This window comes from Bombina bombina, chromosome 1 (genome assembly GCF_027579735.1).
Source record: "Bombina bombina isolate aBomBom1 chromosome 1, aBomBom1.pri, whole genome shotgun sequence".
Taxonomy (NCBI): Eukaryota; Metazoa; Chordata; class Amphibia; order Anura; family Bombinatoridae; genus Bombina; species Bombina bombina.
The window spans coordinates 570144714-570161400 of record NC_069499.1 but is presented as its reverse complement, the minus strand read 5'-3'; the positions used below and the strand labels follow the sequence as shown (position 1 = coordinate 570161400).

The 16687-nt window shown below is 35.1% G+C and overlaps 1 protein-coding gene across 3 annotated transcripts in view; it reads left to right on the top strand.

The window, feature by feature from the left end:
* ERBB4 (erb-b2 receptor tyrosine kinase 4) overlaps positions 1-16687 on the top strand; it is a 1322334-nt gene that overhangs the window by 1255585 nt on the left and 50062 nt on the right. The window lies entirely within an intron of this gene.

Here is a 16687-nt window from a genome sequence, read left to right as displayed (position 1 = left end):
ATTCTCAAATGCCATGTTAATTTATTCTAGACTTTCTGCAACCCTCTGCTTAAAGTGTCACTGAGGACTGAGATTTAAACAATCCTTGATATTGTAAAATCTCTTTATCCTGCAATATTTAGTGTTTTATAGAATTATTTTAGTGGACCCCTTGTTACATCAAAGGCATCAGGGATGTCAAATATATTCTAGAAACAAGCAGAGGGTGTCCCAAAGAAAATAAAAGCATATGATCAAGGAACAATTTTTAGAGAATCTATTTTTCTTAGCCATATTTTGTGAACTGACCAAAGTACTAAAATACCATGCTGTCCTATAATAATGGGTTTAACACCCTGGCATAATGAGTTGTATACTATTGGCAGGGGCTAGGTGAATGAAAATGACAAAGTATGACCCATTGGAACCTGAAATGTGATTGGTTTGGTTTCTGCATCTGCAATTTAGCCCCGAGATTTTCCTAAAATCATACTATAATAAATTTAGGTTTTTTTTCCTCAGAGATGTGCCGTTTGTTAATAAAATTATATTTAGTGGTAAAGTAGTAATCAGTCCTTAGAAAATATCAGTAGCTCTGATTTAAAAACATACTCTCTGTATCCCCTTTGTACATATGGCTTATTGTTGTAGTGATTTCTGTGTATGTGTGATGGTCACAGCTGGGCTGGAGAAGAAAGTGGTCTGTATGTTTGAGGCTTCCAGGCCAACTCAACGTTCCCAATATTCATCAGTCACATTCAAAACTCATACAAGGAGCCAAATTACTGCCGGCTGCACTATGAAACATCTGAGAAGAGCAGGAAAGTGAGTGAAATTATCATCAGGCTGCTATTCAACTTTAGAAAGTGAAAGAATCCTTAGTTTCCAGCATGTTGAATTCACTGCCTGAACCAGAAGGAACCCCTTTTTACCCTCAATGATTCTCTTTGAGAAGTATAGAATGTGCCTTGATTAGATCTTTGTGCTGGAGTATGAAAAAGCTGATGTAGCAGAAAGTACTCACCAGCCTCTCATCCGTTCTTTTCTTTTCTCTCTCCCCATCTCCCAGACTGTTTATTGTCGTTTCTGTATTTGTGCCACTTTTCAGTGTGGTTGTGAGGTCAGATTTTGTGACAGAAGAGTGTGCAGCTGTGATACTGGCTTCTACACAGTTAGATCCCAGTAATTTTATTGTATAAATAATATGATTTTCCATACAGAGTCATAATCACAAACACACTACACTCACTTCATCCCTTGGCTTGAAGAGAAGTTCAATGTGCTGCATAGCAGTTATTTTAGGACTGTTTTTAGTGTGTCTTGCCAGGTTACTAATATTTGGAATGATCATTTCAAAAGAACATTAAATGCCAAATAAAAATATATTTGCCAACTTTCCTGTAATTTAGTTAGTATAATTGTGTATTTTTGTTTACCTCCTCCAGAGGGTACTGTACATATACTATACTTAAATGTAATACAATTTGCCCAATTCTAATACTTTTTACTGTCATGCTCTATGGCATTGCTTACCTATGACATTTGCTTACCTCTGCCTATCCCCCAACACCATCTTAAAGGGACATTAAACACTTTGAGATGATAATATAAAATGATAAATTGTATATATAAAAAAAAAACTCTGCAATATACTTTCATTATTTATTTTGTCCCCTCTTCCTGTAATTCCATTCTGAAATTGTGAGCTTTTCAGTTCCTGTTAGAAATGGAAGTGCAGAACACTGTTATATTCCACACAGCTATTGGCCGCACTCTAATGACCTATTTATAACTGTCCCTAATTGGCCACAGCAGAGAAGATAACCTAAGTGACAACATGGTAGCTTCCATTGTTTTATAGACACTAAAACTTTACACTTATTTTGTCAATATTTAAACAGCTAATAAAACTTTAAAAAATATATCTACGTGTTATTCTCAGATTAATCTTTCCTTTGAATGCATCATTCTATCTAGCATTTATTTAGTGTTTAATATCCCTTTAATAATGGCAACACTCCCATATTGCACTCTCTCTCCTTGTGCAATAACAGCATGTATGGTAAATATTAGGGATGGGCGAATGTGTTTATATTCGAATTCGAATGTTAGAACGAATGTTATTGTAGAAATTCGATTTACATAATAGAATGTTGATAAGAACGAATATTCTTAAAAATTCGATTTTCGAATGTTATTTACAGTTTTCGAATGTCACATTTGAATTCGAATGTCACTTTCGAATTCGGATATTACATATATAAAAAAAAATACAATTGTAGACTAATAACACTATTTTGAATTTGAATGTCACATTCAAATCGAATACCACATTTGAATTTGAATATTACATTTATAAAACACAGTATTAAACTAGAAATACTATTTCGAATTCGAATGTCACATTCGAATTCGAATGTCACATTCGAATCGAATATCACATTTATTAAACACAGTTGTAAACTAGAAATACTATTTCGAATTCGAATATTACATTTAAAAAACACAGTATTAGACTAGAAATATTATTTCAAATTGGAATGTGACATTCGAATGTCATATTCGAATATTACATTTTAAAAACACAGTATTAGACTAGAAATACTATTTCAAATTCGAATGTGACATTCGAATGTAGCATTCAAATTCGAATATTACATTTATTAAACACAGTTGTAGACTAGAAATACTATTTCGAATTTGAATGTCACATTCGAATTCGAATATTACATTTCGAAATTGAATGAATGCATAGCTAAACATTCTATTATTCGAACAAATATTTTCAACTTTTATTGAAAAATTCAAAAACGAAAATTTGAAAATAGAATGTTAGAATGTTATATAAACATTCAAAATTCAATTTGAACGAATGTATTAAAATTCATTTTATATTTCGAATTTTTAGAAACATTCACCCATCCCTAGTAAATATAAATAAGCTAGAGTTTCCCTATGATCTGAGCGTAGAGCTAGTAATAGATGTGTATATCACAATTTTCAATGTAGCGTGTTGATGATGAGGGATCTTTACTGAAAGATTGCATAGAATAACATACAGATGGGAGAGGCCATTCCAGATCTAAGGGATCATATCCTACAGGTTTAAGTTCTCTTTGGGTGACACATTCAATTGTATTAGAACTTACTAGCTGACTGATTCAGTGACATTGAAGTTTTGTTTGCTCCTTCATTACACTTTATGAATGACATGGATTGACTCCTGTATCTGTATTTCTTGCATCTGGCATTCTCATTCAGTTGAGCTAGTATTTTTATTAGATGATTCATACTGCTATGAAATAACATATTGGCTGACCTATACAGCTGTATCATCACTCATTGGCTTGCTCATACAAGTGAATTATTTTTCATTGATGGGCAAATACAAATATCCAGTGTCTGGAGCAAGTATGCAAATCAGACGTAAATGTATTCATGACTGGGGTCTTCATTAAAATGTAGCTTTTGCAAAATCATCTGGTAAGTGCTGCAATGAAAATAGGAATATTCGGTTCAGAAGGAAGCAAATTAAAAAAAATAAGTAAATTGGAATTTGTTATAATTGGAACGCTCTATCCAAATCATGGAAGTTCAGTTTTAACTTTAATGTTCCTTTAAGGCCATTAATCTTCCATACAGTAATCACAACAATTTAGGTATTTATTGCATTTATCGATGTTGCAGGGAGCCATACTTCCTTATGTAATCACAGGCCAACTCCCATCCTCTAGTTTTCAGCATGCGACTTGTTCTAGAACTACTTTAATATACTACCCAATGGCATTTTGCTCCCTACTTTGTATTGTGTGGACATTTCCATATTCTTCAACCTTGACTCTTCCATAATTTATTCCTGTTAAAGTTCTGTATAATTGTATTATCTAGACATTGACACAATTTTAATAGCATTTTTGAACAATTGCAACTTTATTTATGTTTTCCTGGAGATATGATTAAACGTTCCGGCACTTGGTTAACTCTGAATTATGAGCTTTTTGTCCCCCACAAGTATGCCATAGATTGGTCTTTCTTATGGAATATTCAGTTCAGGGCTCTGGCAATGCAAAAAGAATGTAGTTTCTGCCATAAATCAGATTACCTTTCACAGATATATGTTCAGCTCATCTCTTCAGATCTGAGTCAGCTGCATCGAATATTTAATAACTTTCATCCTTGGGTGACTCGCATTTGATAGGGTCACCATTAGATTTCCTGTTCTGTGACATGAAAATTTGTTTGAAAAATTAGAGTTTCTGTACAGTGTTTGAAGCGGCATTTAATTCCTCAGAATTACACTGTGACTTGATGTATTTATGGCTTGTTATCTGCATGTATTTATTGATTACACACTTACATTCTTCCACCCAGTGTAAGATTATTTTTTCAATAGAAATGGATCTGTGTTTGTTATATGACTCCATTGGCTGGGTCAATGGGCAATTAATTATATGGCCTGTCAAAGGCTAGTGACTTTTCAGTCATTCTGTTGTCAATCAGATATAAAATATAAGCTACTAAAAAAATATTATGACACAGTTTAAAGTGTATCGCTGCTGCTTTACACACAATCAAAATGGAAATGAGAATGTATTATAAAATATTGAACATAACATGCGTATTTGCTAAAAAAAAATATATAGTAGCATATGCTGTCTCAATAGCATTAGATCATAGCATATTATGATGGATATAATAATGAATGAAAGGCAGCACTCTCTGGTCCTTTACATATACAGTTTTATTTGTAACGTTTCGGGGACCGAATCCCCTTCCTCAGATGGATATAAATATATATAGAAGAAAAAGAGATATTGGTTTAGCATAGTTTAATAAGTAAATATAATACATAGCCATTTAAAAAAATACAAAGGTATGTGTAACAAGGAAAGAAAGGCCTGCATATTGCAGATATATTGAGGGGACACAATATCTAATAAGTGGTTTTGGTACAGATCAGCAGTAAATATTTTTAGGTTTTCCACAACCCCAAAATATTCTTGAGGGATGTTTAAAGGAGCACTTTACCTTAAAATGTTCTCTCCTTTAAATTGTTCCCAATTATACATTTTACCTGCTGAAGTGTATTAAATTGATTACAAGTACCTCCTTTACCCCTATTTTGGCATTTGAAATAGCTGATTTAGCCTGTGGTATCCCCACCTATACTGAAAGTTTCTATACTGGAGACAAGGCTACTGACAAGCCTAAGTAAATACAGCCAGCAAAATAAATTACACTCTCAGCGGGGTGCAGAAAAGTTGAGTAAAAAAATGTAAATTTTCTATTGTTCTCTCTATAGTTATTGAGGTTAGGTTTACAGACAAATAAAAGATAAGGAAGTAAGTTTGTGTACATAAAGTGATAACATATTCAGATCTGATATTACCTGCAACCTCAATCCATTGTAATAGGCAGTGGTTTCAAAGCACAAAACAAGCTAATTAATATACACAAACCTGAAAAGGCAATTTCTCATACATTTTATACTCTGCAGCTGGTATTACAAGTCACTGAAAATACATTAATGGAAATACAATTTTACAGTGTACTTTCTCTTTCTTTTGAACCCAAAAAATGTATATCGGGATTCAGATAGAGCATGCAATTTTAAGCAACTTTCTAATTTACTCCTATTATCAAATTCTTTTCATTCTCTTGGTATCTTTATTTGAAATTCAAGAATGTAAGTTTAGATACCGGCCCGTTTTTGGTGAAAACACTGTGTTGTTCTTGCTGATTGGTGGGTAAATTTGCCTACCAATAAACAAGTGCTTTCCATGGTCTGAACAAAAAAAATTGCTTAGATGCCTTCTTTTTCAAATAAAGGGGTCGATCCGATAAAAATCGTCGCCCGCAAAAGCTGGCGACGCCAATATTTGCGCGGGTTTGGTATCCTATATACGGCGTAACCTAGAAGTTACGCGCGTATATTTCTGCCGTCGCTCGTAGTTTTTTGGGCCGTAGGCAGGTATACCAAACCCGCGCAGTTTGGTATCCAATATACAGCGTAAGGACTTACGTGGCGAAGATGGAGAAATCTTACTCCATTTTCACCTTGCCACAAAAAGCAGCCGTAAGAAGCCTTACGCTGACTATTGGAGCCTCGTAACTCTCTAAACTAGCTGCTAAATAAACCTAACACCTAACGCATGCGCAATGTCTATCTAACTGTCAACCGCGATCTGCTAAATAAAACCTAACACCTAACGCATGCGCAATGTCTATCTAACTGTCAACCGCGATCTGCTAAATAAAACCTAACACCTAACGCATGCGCAATGTCTATCTACCTGTCAACCGCGATCCCCCACCGCAATCCCTAATAAAGTATTTAACCCCTAAACCGCTGCCATCTACATAAACTAACCCCCTACTGTGAGCCCCTAAAACCGCCGCCATCTACCTGATCTATCCCCTAATCTGACCCCTTACACCGCCGCCAGCTATATTAATATTATTAACACCTAATCTAATATCCATAAAGTAATAAACTCTATTACCAGCCCTTAAAAGGGCCTTTTGCGGGGCTTTGCCCCAAAGTTAACAGCTCTTTTGCCCTATAACCTGCCCTCCCTACACCGCCGCACCTATATTAATGGTATTAACCCCTAATATAAGCCCCTTACACCGCCGCCATCTATATTAAAATTATTAACCCCTAATTTAATCTACCTACCCCGCTGCCAGCTATATTATCTATATTAACCCTAAGTATATTATAGTTAATATAGTTATTACATTATATATATTAACTATATTAACCCTAATTATATTAGGGTTAATATAGTTAATATAGTTACTATAGTATTTATATTAACTATATTAACTCTATCTAACCCTAACACCCCTAACTAAATTCTTATTAAATAAATCTAATTTATATTATAAACTAAAATATTCCTATTTAAATCTAAATACTTACCTATAAAATAAACCCTAAGATAGCTACAATATAATTAATAATTACATTGTAGCTATGTTAGGGTTTATATTTATTTTACAGGTAAATTGTTAATTATTTTAACTAGGTATAATATCTATTAAATAGTTATTACCTATTTAATAGCTACCTAGTTAAAATAATTACCCAATTACCTGTAAAATAAATCCTAACCTAAGTTACAAATACACCTACACTATCAATAAATTAAATAAACTACAAATATCTATCTAAAAATACAATTAAATAAACTAAACTAAATTACAAAAAAAACAAACACTAAATTACAAAAAATAAAAAAAAGATTACAAGATATTTAAGCTAATTACACCTATTCTAAGCCCCCTAATAAAATAATAAACCCCCAAAATAAAAAAAATTCCCTACCCTATTCTAAATTAAAAATAGTTCAAAGCTCTTTTACCTTACCAGCCCTTAAAAGGGCCTTTTGTGGGGGCATGCCCCAAAGAAAACTGCTCTTTTGCCTGAAAAAAACCCACAATACCACCCCCCAACATTACAAACCACCACCCACATACCCCTAATCTAACCCAAACCCCCCTTAAATAAACCTAACACTACCCCCCTGAAGATCTCCCTACCTTGCATTCACCCCGCCGGGCAGAACTCTTCATCCGATCCGGGCGATGTCCAATCAAGCGGCAAAGAAGAATTCTTCATCCCGGCGATGTCTTTCTCCAAGCGGCAGCAAAGTCTTCTTCCATCGGGCAGCATCCTCCATCAAGTGGCATCTTCAATCTTCATTCTTCGCTCCTCCAACGCGGAGCATCCATCCCGGCCGACGAATGAGGTACCTTTAAATGACGTCATCCAAGATGGCGTCCGTCGAATTCCGATTGGCTGATAGGATTCTATCAGCCAATCGGAATTAAGGTAGAAAAATCTGATTGGCTGATTGAATCAACCAATCAGATTCAAGTTCAATCTGATTGGCTGATTGGTTCAGCCAATCAGATTGAACTTGAATCTTGATGGAAGATGCTGCCCGATGGAAGAAGACTTTGCTGCCGCTAGGAGAAAGACAATGCCGGGATGAAGAATTCTTCTTTGCCGCTTGATTGGACATCGCCCGGATCAGATAAAGAGTTCTGCCCGGCGGGGTGAATACAAGGTAGGGAGATCTTCAGGGGGGTAGTGTTAGGTTTATTTAAGGGGGGTTTGGGTTAGATTAGGGGTATGTGGGTGGTGGGTTGTAATGTTGGGGGGTGGTATTGTGTTTTTTTTTCAGGCAAAAGAGCAGTTTTCTTTGGGGCATGCCCCCACAAAAGGCCCTTTTAAGGGCTGGTAAGGTAAAAGAGCTTTGAACTATTTTTAATTTAGAATAGGGTAGGGATTTTTTTTTATTTTGGGGGTTTATTATTTTATTAGGGGGCTTAGAATAGGTGTAATTAGCTTAAAAATCTTGTAATCTTTTTTTTTATTTTTTGTAATTTAGTGTTTTTTTTTTGTAATTTAGTTTAGTTTATTTAATTGTATTTTTAGATAGATATTTGTAGTTTATTTAATTTATTGATAGTGTAGGTGTATTTGTAACTTAGGTTAGGATTTATTTTACAGGTAATTGGGTAATTATTTTAACTAGGTAGCTATTAAATAGGTAATAACTATTTAATAGCTATTATACCTAGTTAAAATAATTAACAATTTACCTGTAAAATAAATATAAACCCTAACATAGCTACAGTGTAATTATTAATTATATTGTAGCTATCTTAGGGTTTATTTTATAGGTAAGTATTTAGATTTAAATAGGAATATTTTAATTAATAATATTAATATTAGATTTATTTTAATAAGAGTTTAGTTAGGATGTTAGAGTTAGATAGGGTTATTATACTTAATATATATATATATATACAGGTAGCCCTCAGTTTACGTCGGGGTTAGGTTCCAGAAGGAATGGTTGTAAATCAAAACCGTTTTAAATTGAAACCCAGTTTATAATGTAAGTCAATGGGAAGTGAGGGAGATAGGTTCAAGGCCCCTCTCAAAATTGTCATAAGTAACACCTAATACATTATTTTAAAAAGCTTTGAAATGAAGACTTTAAATGCTAAACAGCATTATAAACCTAATAAAATAATCACACAACACAGAATATATAATTAAACTAAGTTAAATGAACAAAAACATTTGCTAAACAGCATTATAAACCTAATAAAATAATAACACAACACAAACTTCACTTTCATTTTTCTGCAAACAGTTCTTTCTATGCATTGCAATCTGGACTGATTTATAGACAGGAAGATCTTGTTCCTTTGAAATATGCTCGATAGCTCAGGTTTGGATAAACTGATTAATTTCAGCTTGCTTGGCTTTGCTGCAACACAAGCGGACAGCTCCACCTACTGGCTGTTTTAATAAATGCACTGGTTCTCAATGCTTTTCAATAGCAGTCACATGACTGGAAAAAAAGGTTGTTATTCTGAAACGGTGTAAATTGAACCGTTGTAAAACGAGGGCCACCTGTATATATATATAATATAATAACGATATTAACTATATTAACCCTAATATAATTAGGGTTAATATAGTTAATATATATAATATAATAACTATATTAACTATATTAACCCTAATATAATTAGGGTTAATATAGTTAATATAGCTGGCGGCGGTATAGGGGGATTAGATTAGGGGTTAATAATTTTAAAATAGATAGCGGCTGGGTAGGGGCTCACTTTAGGGGGTAGGTAAGGTAGATGGCGGCGGTGTTAGGGGCTCACTTTTGGGGGTTATAGATTTAATATAGCTGGCGGCGGTTTAGGGGTTAATAACTTTATTAGGTAGCGGCGGTTTAGGGGTTAATACATATTTTATTGTTAGGATAGTGAGGGGGGATAGCGGATAGAGGGTTAGACGTGTCGGGCTATGTTAGGGAGGCTTGTTAGACAGTGCGGGTGATTTAGACTTTAGTCAGGTTTTGTAGGCGCCAGCAGTTTCTAACGTGGCGCAAGTCACTGGCGACGCCAGAAATTTGTACTTGCGCAGATTTCTGGACATCGCTGGTTTATCTGACTTACGGCACGTTAGCATCTGACGGCGCCGTATATGGGATAGCTCAAGTTGCGAGCTGAAACTGCGGGCGACGCGGGTTCCCTCGCTTGCGCCAAACTACGCACACCAGTAAAAACAGACTCAAATCTTTCACCCCGTAGACTGCCAATGTGTGGCAGCCCTCCTTGGCAAGGTTAAACACACAGCTTGAAGTAACCTGTGCTCTCCTTAAGAAAGTCCCAAAATATTTGGAGTAAATATATAAAAATAGCTGTAACTACTGTGCAAATACACACATCACCAAGCCAAATTTAAACAGCCTCACTATAAACCCATATGAACCCAAATGGCCACATGTGCACTGAGAAATAATACATAATTAAAATACAAACATTTACCCGTCATGTATCATGAATTCCTGCACATATGCACAGACAGTTCGATAGCAGCATTGTGGGGCATTGGATACATGCCAGACATTTTAGAGAAGTTTCTCCTTTTAATGTCTCTGTTCATTTCTTGCCTTTCATTTATTCTTCCACGTGACATGTGCAGAATTTGCCCCTGCAGATACAGCTTCATGATTTTTACAGTATGCTTATAGCTAAGTGCTTTGAGTTTTACGCCTATATGGCTTCTGTTTCTAGGGTATGATATATACACAGAACCATCCCCTTTTGCAGGGTTTGAAAGACATGACACAGACTCAGACTATACTGTGATATAAATATTTTTACCCCTTTCAAATCTCCTCAATTGGAAAAGAATGATGATAAATTTATTTAGATTGTGACAGTGCCGTCCTTCCAGTCTAGGCCAAAATAAACTTATGATTCAGATAGAGCATGTAATTTGTAACAATTTTCCAATTTACTTTTATCACCAATTTTGCTTTGTTCTCTTGGTATTCTTAGTTGAAAGCTTTACCTGGGAGGTTCATATGCTAAGTTCTTAGACCTTGAAGATCACATCTTTTCAGAATGCATTTTAACAGTTTTTCCTCACTAGAGGGTGTTAGTTCACGTATTTCATATAGATAACACTGTGCTCGTGCACGTAAAGTAATCTGGGAGCAGGCACTGATTGGTTAAACTGCAAGTCTGTCAAAAGAGCTGAGGGCAGTCTGCAGAGGGTTAGATACAAGATAATCACAGAGGTTAAAAGTATATTAATATAACTGTGTTGGTTTTGCAAAACTGGGGAATGGGTAATAAAGGGATTATCTATCTTTTAAAACAATAAAAATTCTGGTGTAGACTGTCCCTTTAAACCTAATCTATCGCAAATAACAGAGCCCCACGCATGCACTAAATAATGTCTGAAATATAATTCCAGTTTGCTTCTGTCTCAGTTAGATCTTTTTTTGATTTTGTCAAAAATAATAGACAGCCTATTACTTCTCTTTCACGTTGTCAATGACAGCAATTTGTCCCACAAAAGTGTTCTTATTGTACAAAAATAATTGACACAGGAAAGTATTTGATATATTCTGCAACAATATCTGCATTATACTAATACTGCAATTCCCAAGAGAACCATTGCCTGACTTATAAAAAGATAGATCCGAATAGCAGATAAGAACTGATAAGCTCACATAGTCTATGCACATTATTATATCTGCCTGAGAAGCTCACAACTAATTAATCAGAAACATATGGCTGGCATTTATTATTTCTTTCACAGTATTTTGCTATTGCAGCTATTGGAAGGCTATTAACCACATATTCTGTAAAAGAGTATTCTCATAAAATATAACTTAGTTAACTATTTTTTAGCTTCACAAGCTGAACTCTTTTGCTTACACTGTTTAACCTCTTCATGCCGGGGGCAAATGTTTAATATCGGAACAAAGTTCAGATGTAAACATTTGCTTGAGAAAGGAAAATTGCGAGATCTTCGATGCGATCATGTTATTTTAAGGCCAAGATTGGATCAAGGGGAACTGCCTATGCCTCTAGGCACACCCCCAGGTTCGATTTTTCATTCCCAGAAAGGAGGAGGCTGCAGGACACCATATAAGGTAGGCCGTTCCATGCTATCCTAATGGCATTAAAGCCCAGCGCTGTTAGGGCGGCATAGAACGTCCTAACAGCACGAAGAGTTTAAAATAAATAAAGAAATAAATGTATTCAGAGAAGGCTACCAAAGGGGACCGCCACGCAATGTTTAGTAATCCTCTCTGGCATCCAATGGGTTAAATGAAACATAATGTTATCATTATGTTTGTTAAAACTCCAACAGAAATAACCCCTTACACCGCCGCCATCTATATTAAAATTATTAACCCCTAATTTAATCTACCTACCCCGCTGCCAGCTATATTATCTATATTAACCCTAAGTATATTATAGTTAATATAGTTATTACATTATATATATTAACTATATTAACCCTAATTATATTAGGGTTAATATAGTTAATATAGTTACTATAGTATTTATATTAACTATATTAACTCTATCTAACCCTAACACCCCTAACTAAATTCTTATTAAATAAATCTAATTTATATTATAAACTAAAATATTCCTATTTAAATCTAAATACTTACCTATAAAATAAACCCTAAGATAGCTACAATATAATTAATAATTACATTGTAGCTATGTTAGGGTTTATATTTATTTTACAGGTAAATTGTTAATTATTTTAACTAGGTATAATATCTATTAAATAGTTATTACCTATTTAATAGCTACCTAGTTAAAATAATTACCCAATTACCTGTAAAATAAATCCTAACCTAAGTTACAAATACACCTACACTATCAATAAATTAAATAAACTACAAATATCTATCTAAAAATACAATTAAATAAACTAAACTAAATTACAAAAAAAACAAACACTAAATTACAAAAAATAAAAAAAAGATTACAAGATATTTAAGCTAATTACACCTATTCTAAGCCCCCTAATAAAATAATAAACCCCCAAAATAAAAAAAATTCCCTACCCTATTCTAAATTAAAAATAGTTCAAAGCTCTTTTACCTTACCAGCCCTTAAAAGGGCCTTTTGTGGGGGCATGCCCCAAAGAAAACTGCTCTTTTGCCTGAAAAAAACCCACAATACCACCCCCCAACATTACAAACCACCACCCACATACCCCTAATCTAACCCAAACCCCCCTTAAATAAACCTAACACTACCCCCCTGAAGATCTCCCTACCTTGCATTCACCCCGCCGGGCAGAACTCTTCATCCGATCCGGGCGATGTCCAATCAAGCGGCAAAGAAGAATTCTTCATCCCGGCGATGTCTTTCTCCAAGCGGCAGCAAAGTCTTCTTCCATCGGGCAGCATCCTCCATCAAGTGGCATCTTCAATCTTCATTCTTCGCTCCTCCAACGCGGAGCATCCATCCCGGCCGACGAATGAGGTACCTTTAAATGACGTCATCCAAGATGGCGTCCGTCGAATTCCGATTGGCTGATAGGATTCTATCAGCCAATCGGAATTAAGGTAGAAAAATCTGATTGGCTGATTGAATCAACCAATCAGATTCAAGTTCAATCTGATTGGCTGATTGGTTCAGCCAATCAGATTGAACTTGAATCTTGATGGAAGATGCTGCCCGATGGAAGAAGACTTTGCTGCCGCTAGGAGAAAGACAATGCCGGGATGAAGAATTCTTCTTTGCCGCTTGATTGGACATCGCCCGGATCAGATAAAGAGTTCTGCCCGGCGGGGTGAATACAAGGTAGGGAGATCTTCAGGGGGGTAGTGTTAGGTTTATTTAAGGGGGGTTTGGGTTAGATTAGGGGTATGTGGGTGGTGGGTTGTAATGTTGGGGGGTGGTATTGTGTTTTTTTTTCAGGCAAAAGAGCAGTTTTCTTTGGGGCATGCCCCCACAAAAGGCCCTTTTAAGGGCTGGTAAGGTAAAAGAGCTTTGAACTATTTTTAATTTAGAATAGGGTAGGGATTTTTTTTTATTTTGGGGGTTTATTATTTTATTAGGGGGCTTAGAATAGGTGTAATTAGCTTAAAAATCTTGTAATCTTTTTTTTTATTTTTTGTAATTTAGTGTTTTTTTTTTGTAATTTAGTTTAGTTTATTTAATTGTATTTTTAGATAGATATTTGTAGTTTATTTAATTTATTGATAGTGTAGGTGTATTTGTAACTTAGGTTAGGATTTATTTTACAGGTAATTGGGTAATTATTTTAACTAGGTAGCTATTAAATAGGTAATAACTATTTAATAGCTATTATACCTAGTTAAAATAATTAACAATTTACCTGTAAAATAAATATAAACCCTAACATAGCTACAGTGTAATTATTAATTATATTGTAGCTATCTTAGGGTTTATTTTATAGGTAAGTATTTAGATTTAAATAGGAATATTTTAATTAATAATATTAATATTAGATTTATTTTAATAAGAGTTTAGTTAGGATGTTAGAGTTAGATAGGGTTATTATACTTAATATATATATATATATACAGGTAGCCCTCAGTTTACGTCGGGGTTAGGTTCCAGAAGGAATGGTTGTAAATCAAAACCGTTTTAAATTGAAACCCAGTTTATAATGTAAGTCAATGGGAAGTGAGGGAGATAGGTTCAAGGCCCCTCTCAAAATTGTCATAAGTAACACCTAATACATTATTTTAAAAAGCTTTGAAATGAAGACTTTAAATGCTAAACAGCATTATAAACCTAATAAAATAATCACACAACACAGAATATATAATTAAACTAAGTTAAATGAACAAAAACATTTGCTAAACAGCATTATAAACCTAATAAAATAATAACACAACACAAACTTCACTTTCATTTTTCTGCAAACAGTTCTTTCTATGCATTGCAATCTGGACTGATTTATAGACAGGAAGATCTTGTTCCTTTGAAATATGCTCGATAGCTCAGGTTTGGATAAACTGATTAATTTCAGCTTGCTTGGCTTTGCTGCAACACAAGCGGACAGCTCCACCTACTGGCTGTTTTAATAAATGCACTGGTTCTCAATGCTTTTCAATAGCAGTCACATGACTGGAAAAAAAGGTTGTTATTCTGAAACGGTGTAAATTGAACCGTTGTAAAACGAGGGCCACCTGTATATATATATAATATAATAACGATATTAACTATATTAACCCTAATATAATTAGGGTTAATATAGTTAATATATATAATATAATAACTATATTAACTATATTAACCCTAATATAATTAGGGTTAATATAGTTAATATAGCTGGCGGCGGTATAGGGGGATTAGATTAGGGGTTAATAATTTTAAAATAGATAGCGGCTGGGTAGGGGCTCACTTTAGGGGGTAGGTAAGGTAGATGGCGGCGGTGTTAGGGGCTCACTTTTGGGGGTTATAGATTTAATATAGCTGGCGGCGGTTTAGGGGTTAATAACTTTATTAGGTAGCGGCGGTTTAGGGGTTAATACATATTTTATTGTTAGGATAGTGAGGGGGGATAGCGGATAGAGGGTTAGACGTGTCGGGCTATGTTAGGGAGGCTTGTTAGACAGTGCGGGTGATTTAGACTTTAGTCAGGTTTTGTAGGCGCCAGCAGTTTCTAACGTGGCGCAAGTCACTGGCGACGCCAGAAATTTGTACTTGCGCAGATTTCTGGACATCGCTGGTTTATCTGACTTACGGCACGTTAGCATCTGACGGCGCCGTATATGGGATAGCTCAAGTTGCGAGCTGAAACTGCGGGCGACGCGGGTTCCCTCGCTTGCGCCAAACTACGCACACCAGTAAAAACAGACTCAAATCTTTCACCCCGTAGACTGCCAATGTGTGGCAGCCCTCCTTGGCAAGGTTAAACACACAGCTTGAAGTAACCTGTGCTCTCCTTAAGAAAGTCCCAAAATATTTGGAGTAAATATATAAAAATAGCTGTAACTACTGTGCAAATACACACATCACCAAGCCAAATTTAAACAGCCTCACTATAAACCCATATGAACCCAAATGGCCACATGTGCACTGAGAAATAATACATAATTAAAATACAAACATTTACCCGTCATGTATCATGAATTCCTGCACATATGCACAGACAGTTCGATAGCAGCATTGTGGGGCATTGGATACATGCCAGACATTTTAGAGAAGTTTCTCCTTTTAATGTCTCTGTTCATTTCTTGCCTTTCATTTATTCTTCCACGTGACATGTGCAGAATTTGCCCCTGCAGATACAGCTTCATGATTTTTACAGTATGCTTATAGCTAAGTGCTTTGAGTTTTACGCCTATATGGCTTCTGTTTCTAGGGTATGATATATACACAGAACCATCCCCTTTTGCAGGGTTTGAAAGACATGACACAGACTCAGACTATACTGTGATATAAATATTTTTACCCCTTTCAAATCTCCTCAATTGGAAAAGAATGATGATAAATTTATTTAGATTGTGACAGTGCCGTCCTTCCAGTCTAGGCCAAAATAAACTTATGATTCAGATAGAGCATGTAATTTGTAACAATTTTCCAATTTACTTTTATCACCAATTTTGCTTTGTTCTCTTGGTATTCTTAGTTGAAAGCTTTACCTGGGAGGTTCATATGCTAAGTTCTTAGACCTTGAAGATCACATCTTTTCAGAATGCATTTTAACAGTTTTTCCTCACTAGAGGGTGTTAGTTCACGTATTTCATATAGATAACACTGTGCTCGTGCACGTAAAGTAATCTGGGAGCAGGCACTGATTGGTTAAACTGCAAGTCTGTCAAAAGAGCTGAGGGCAGTCTGCAGAGGGTTAGATACAAGATAATCACAG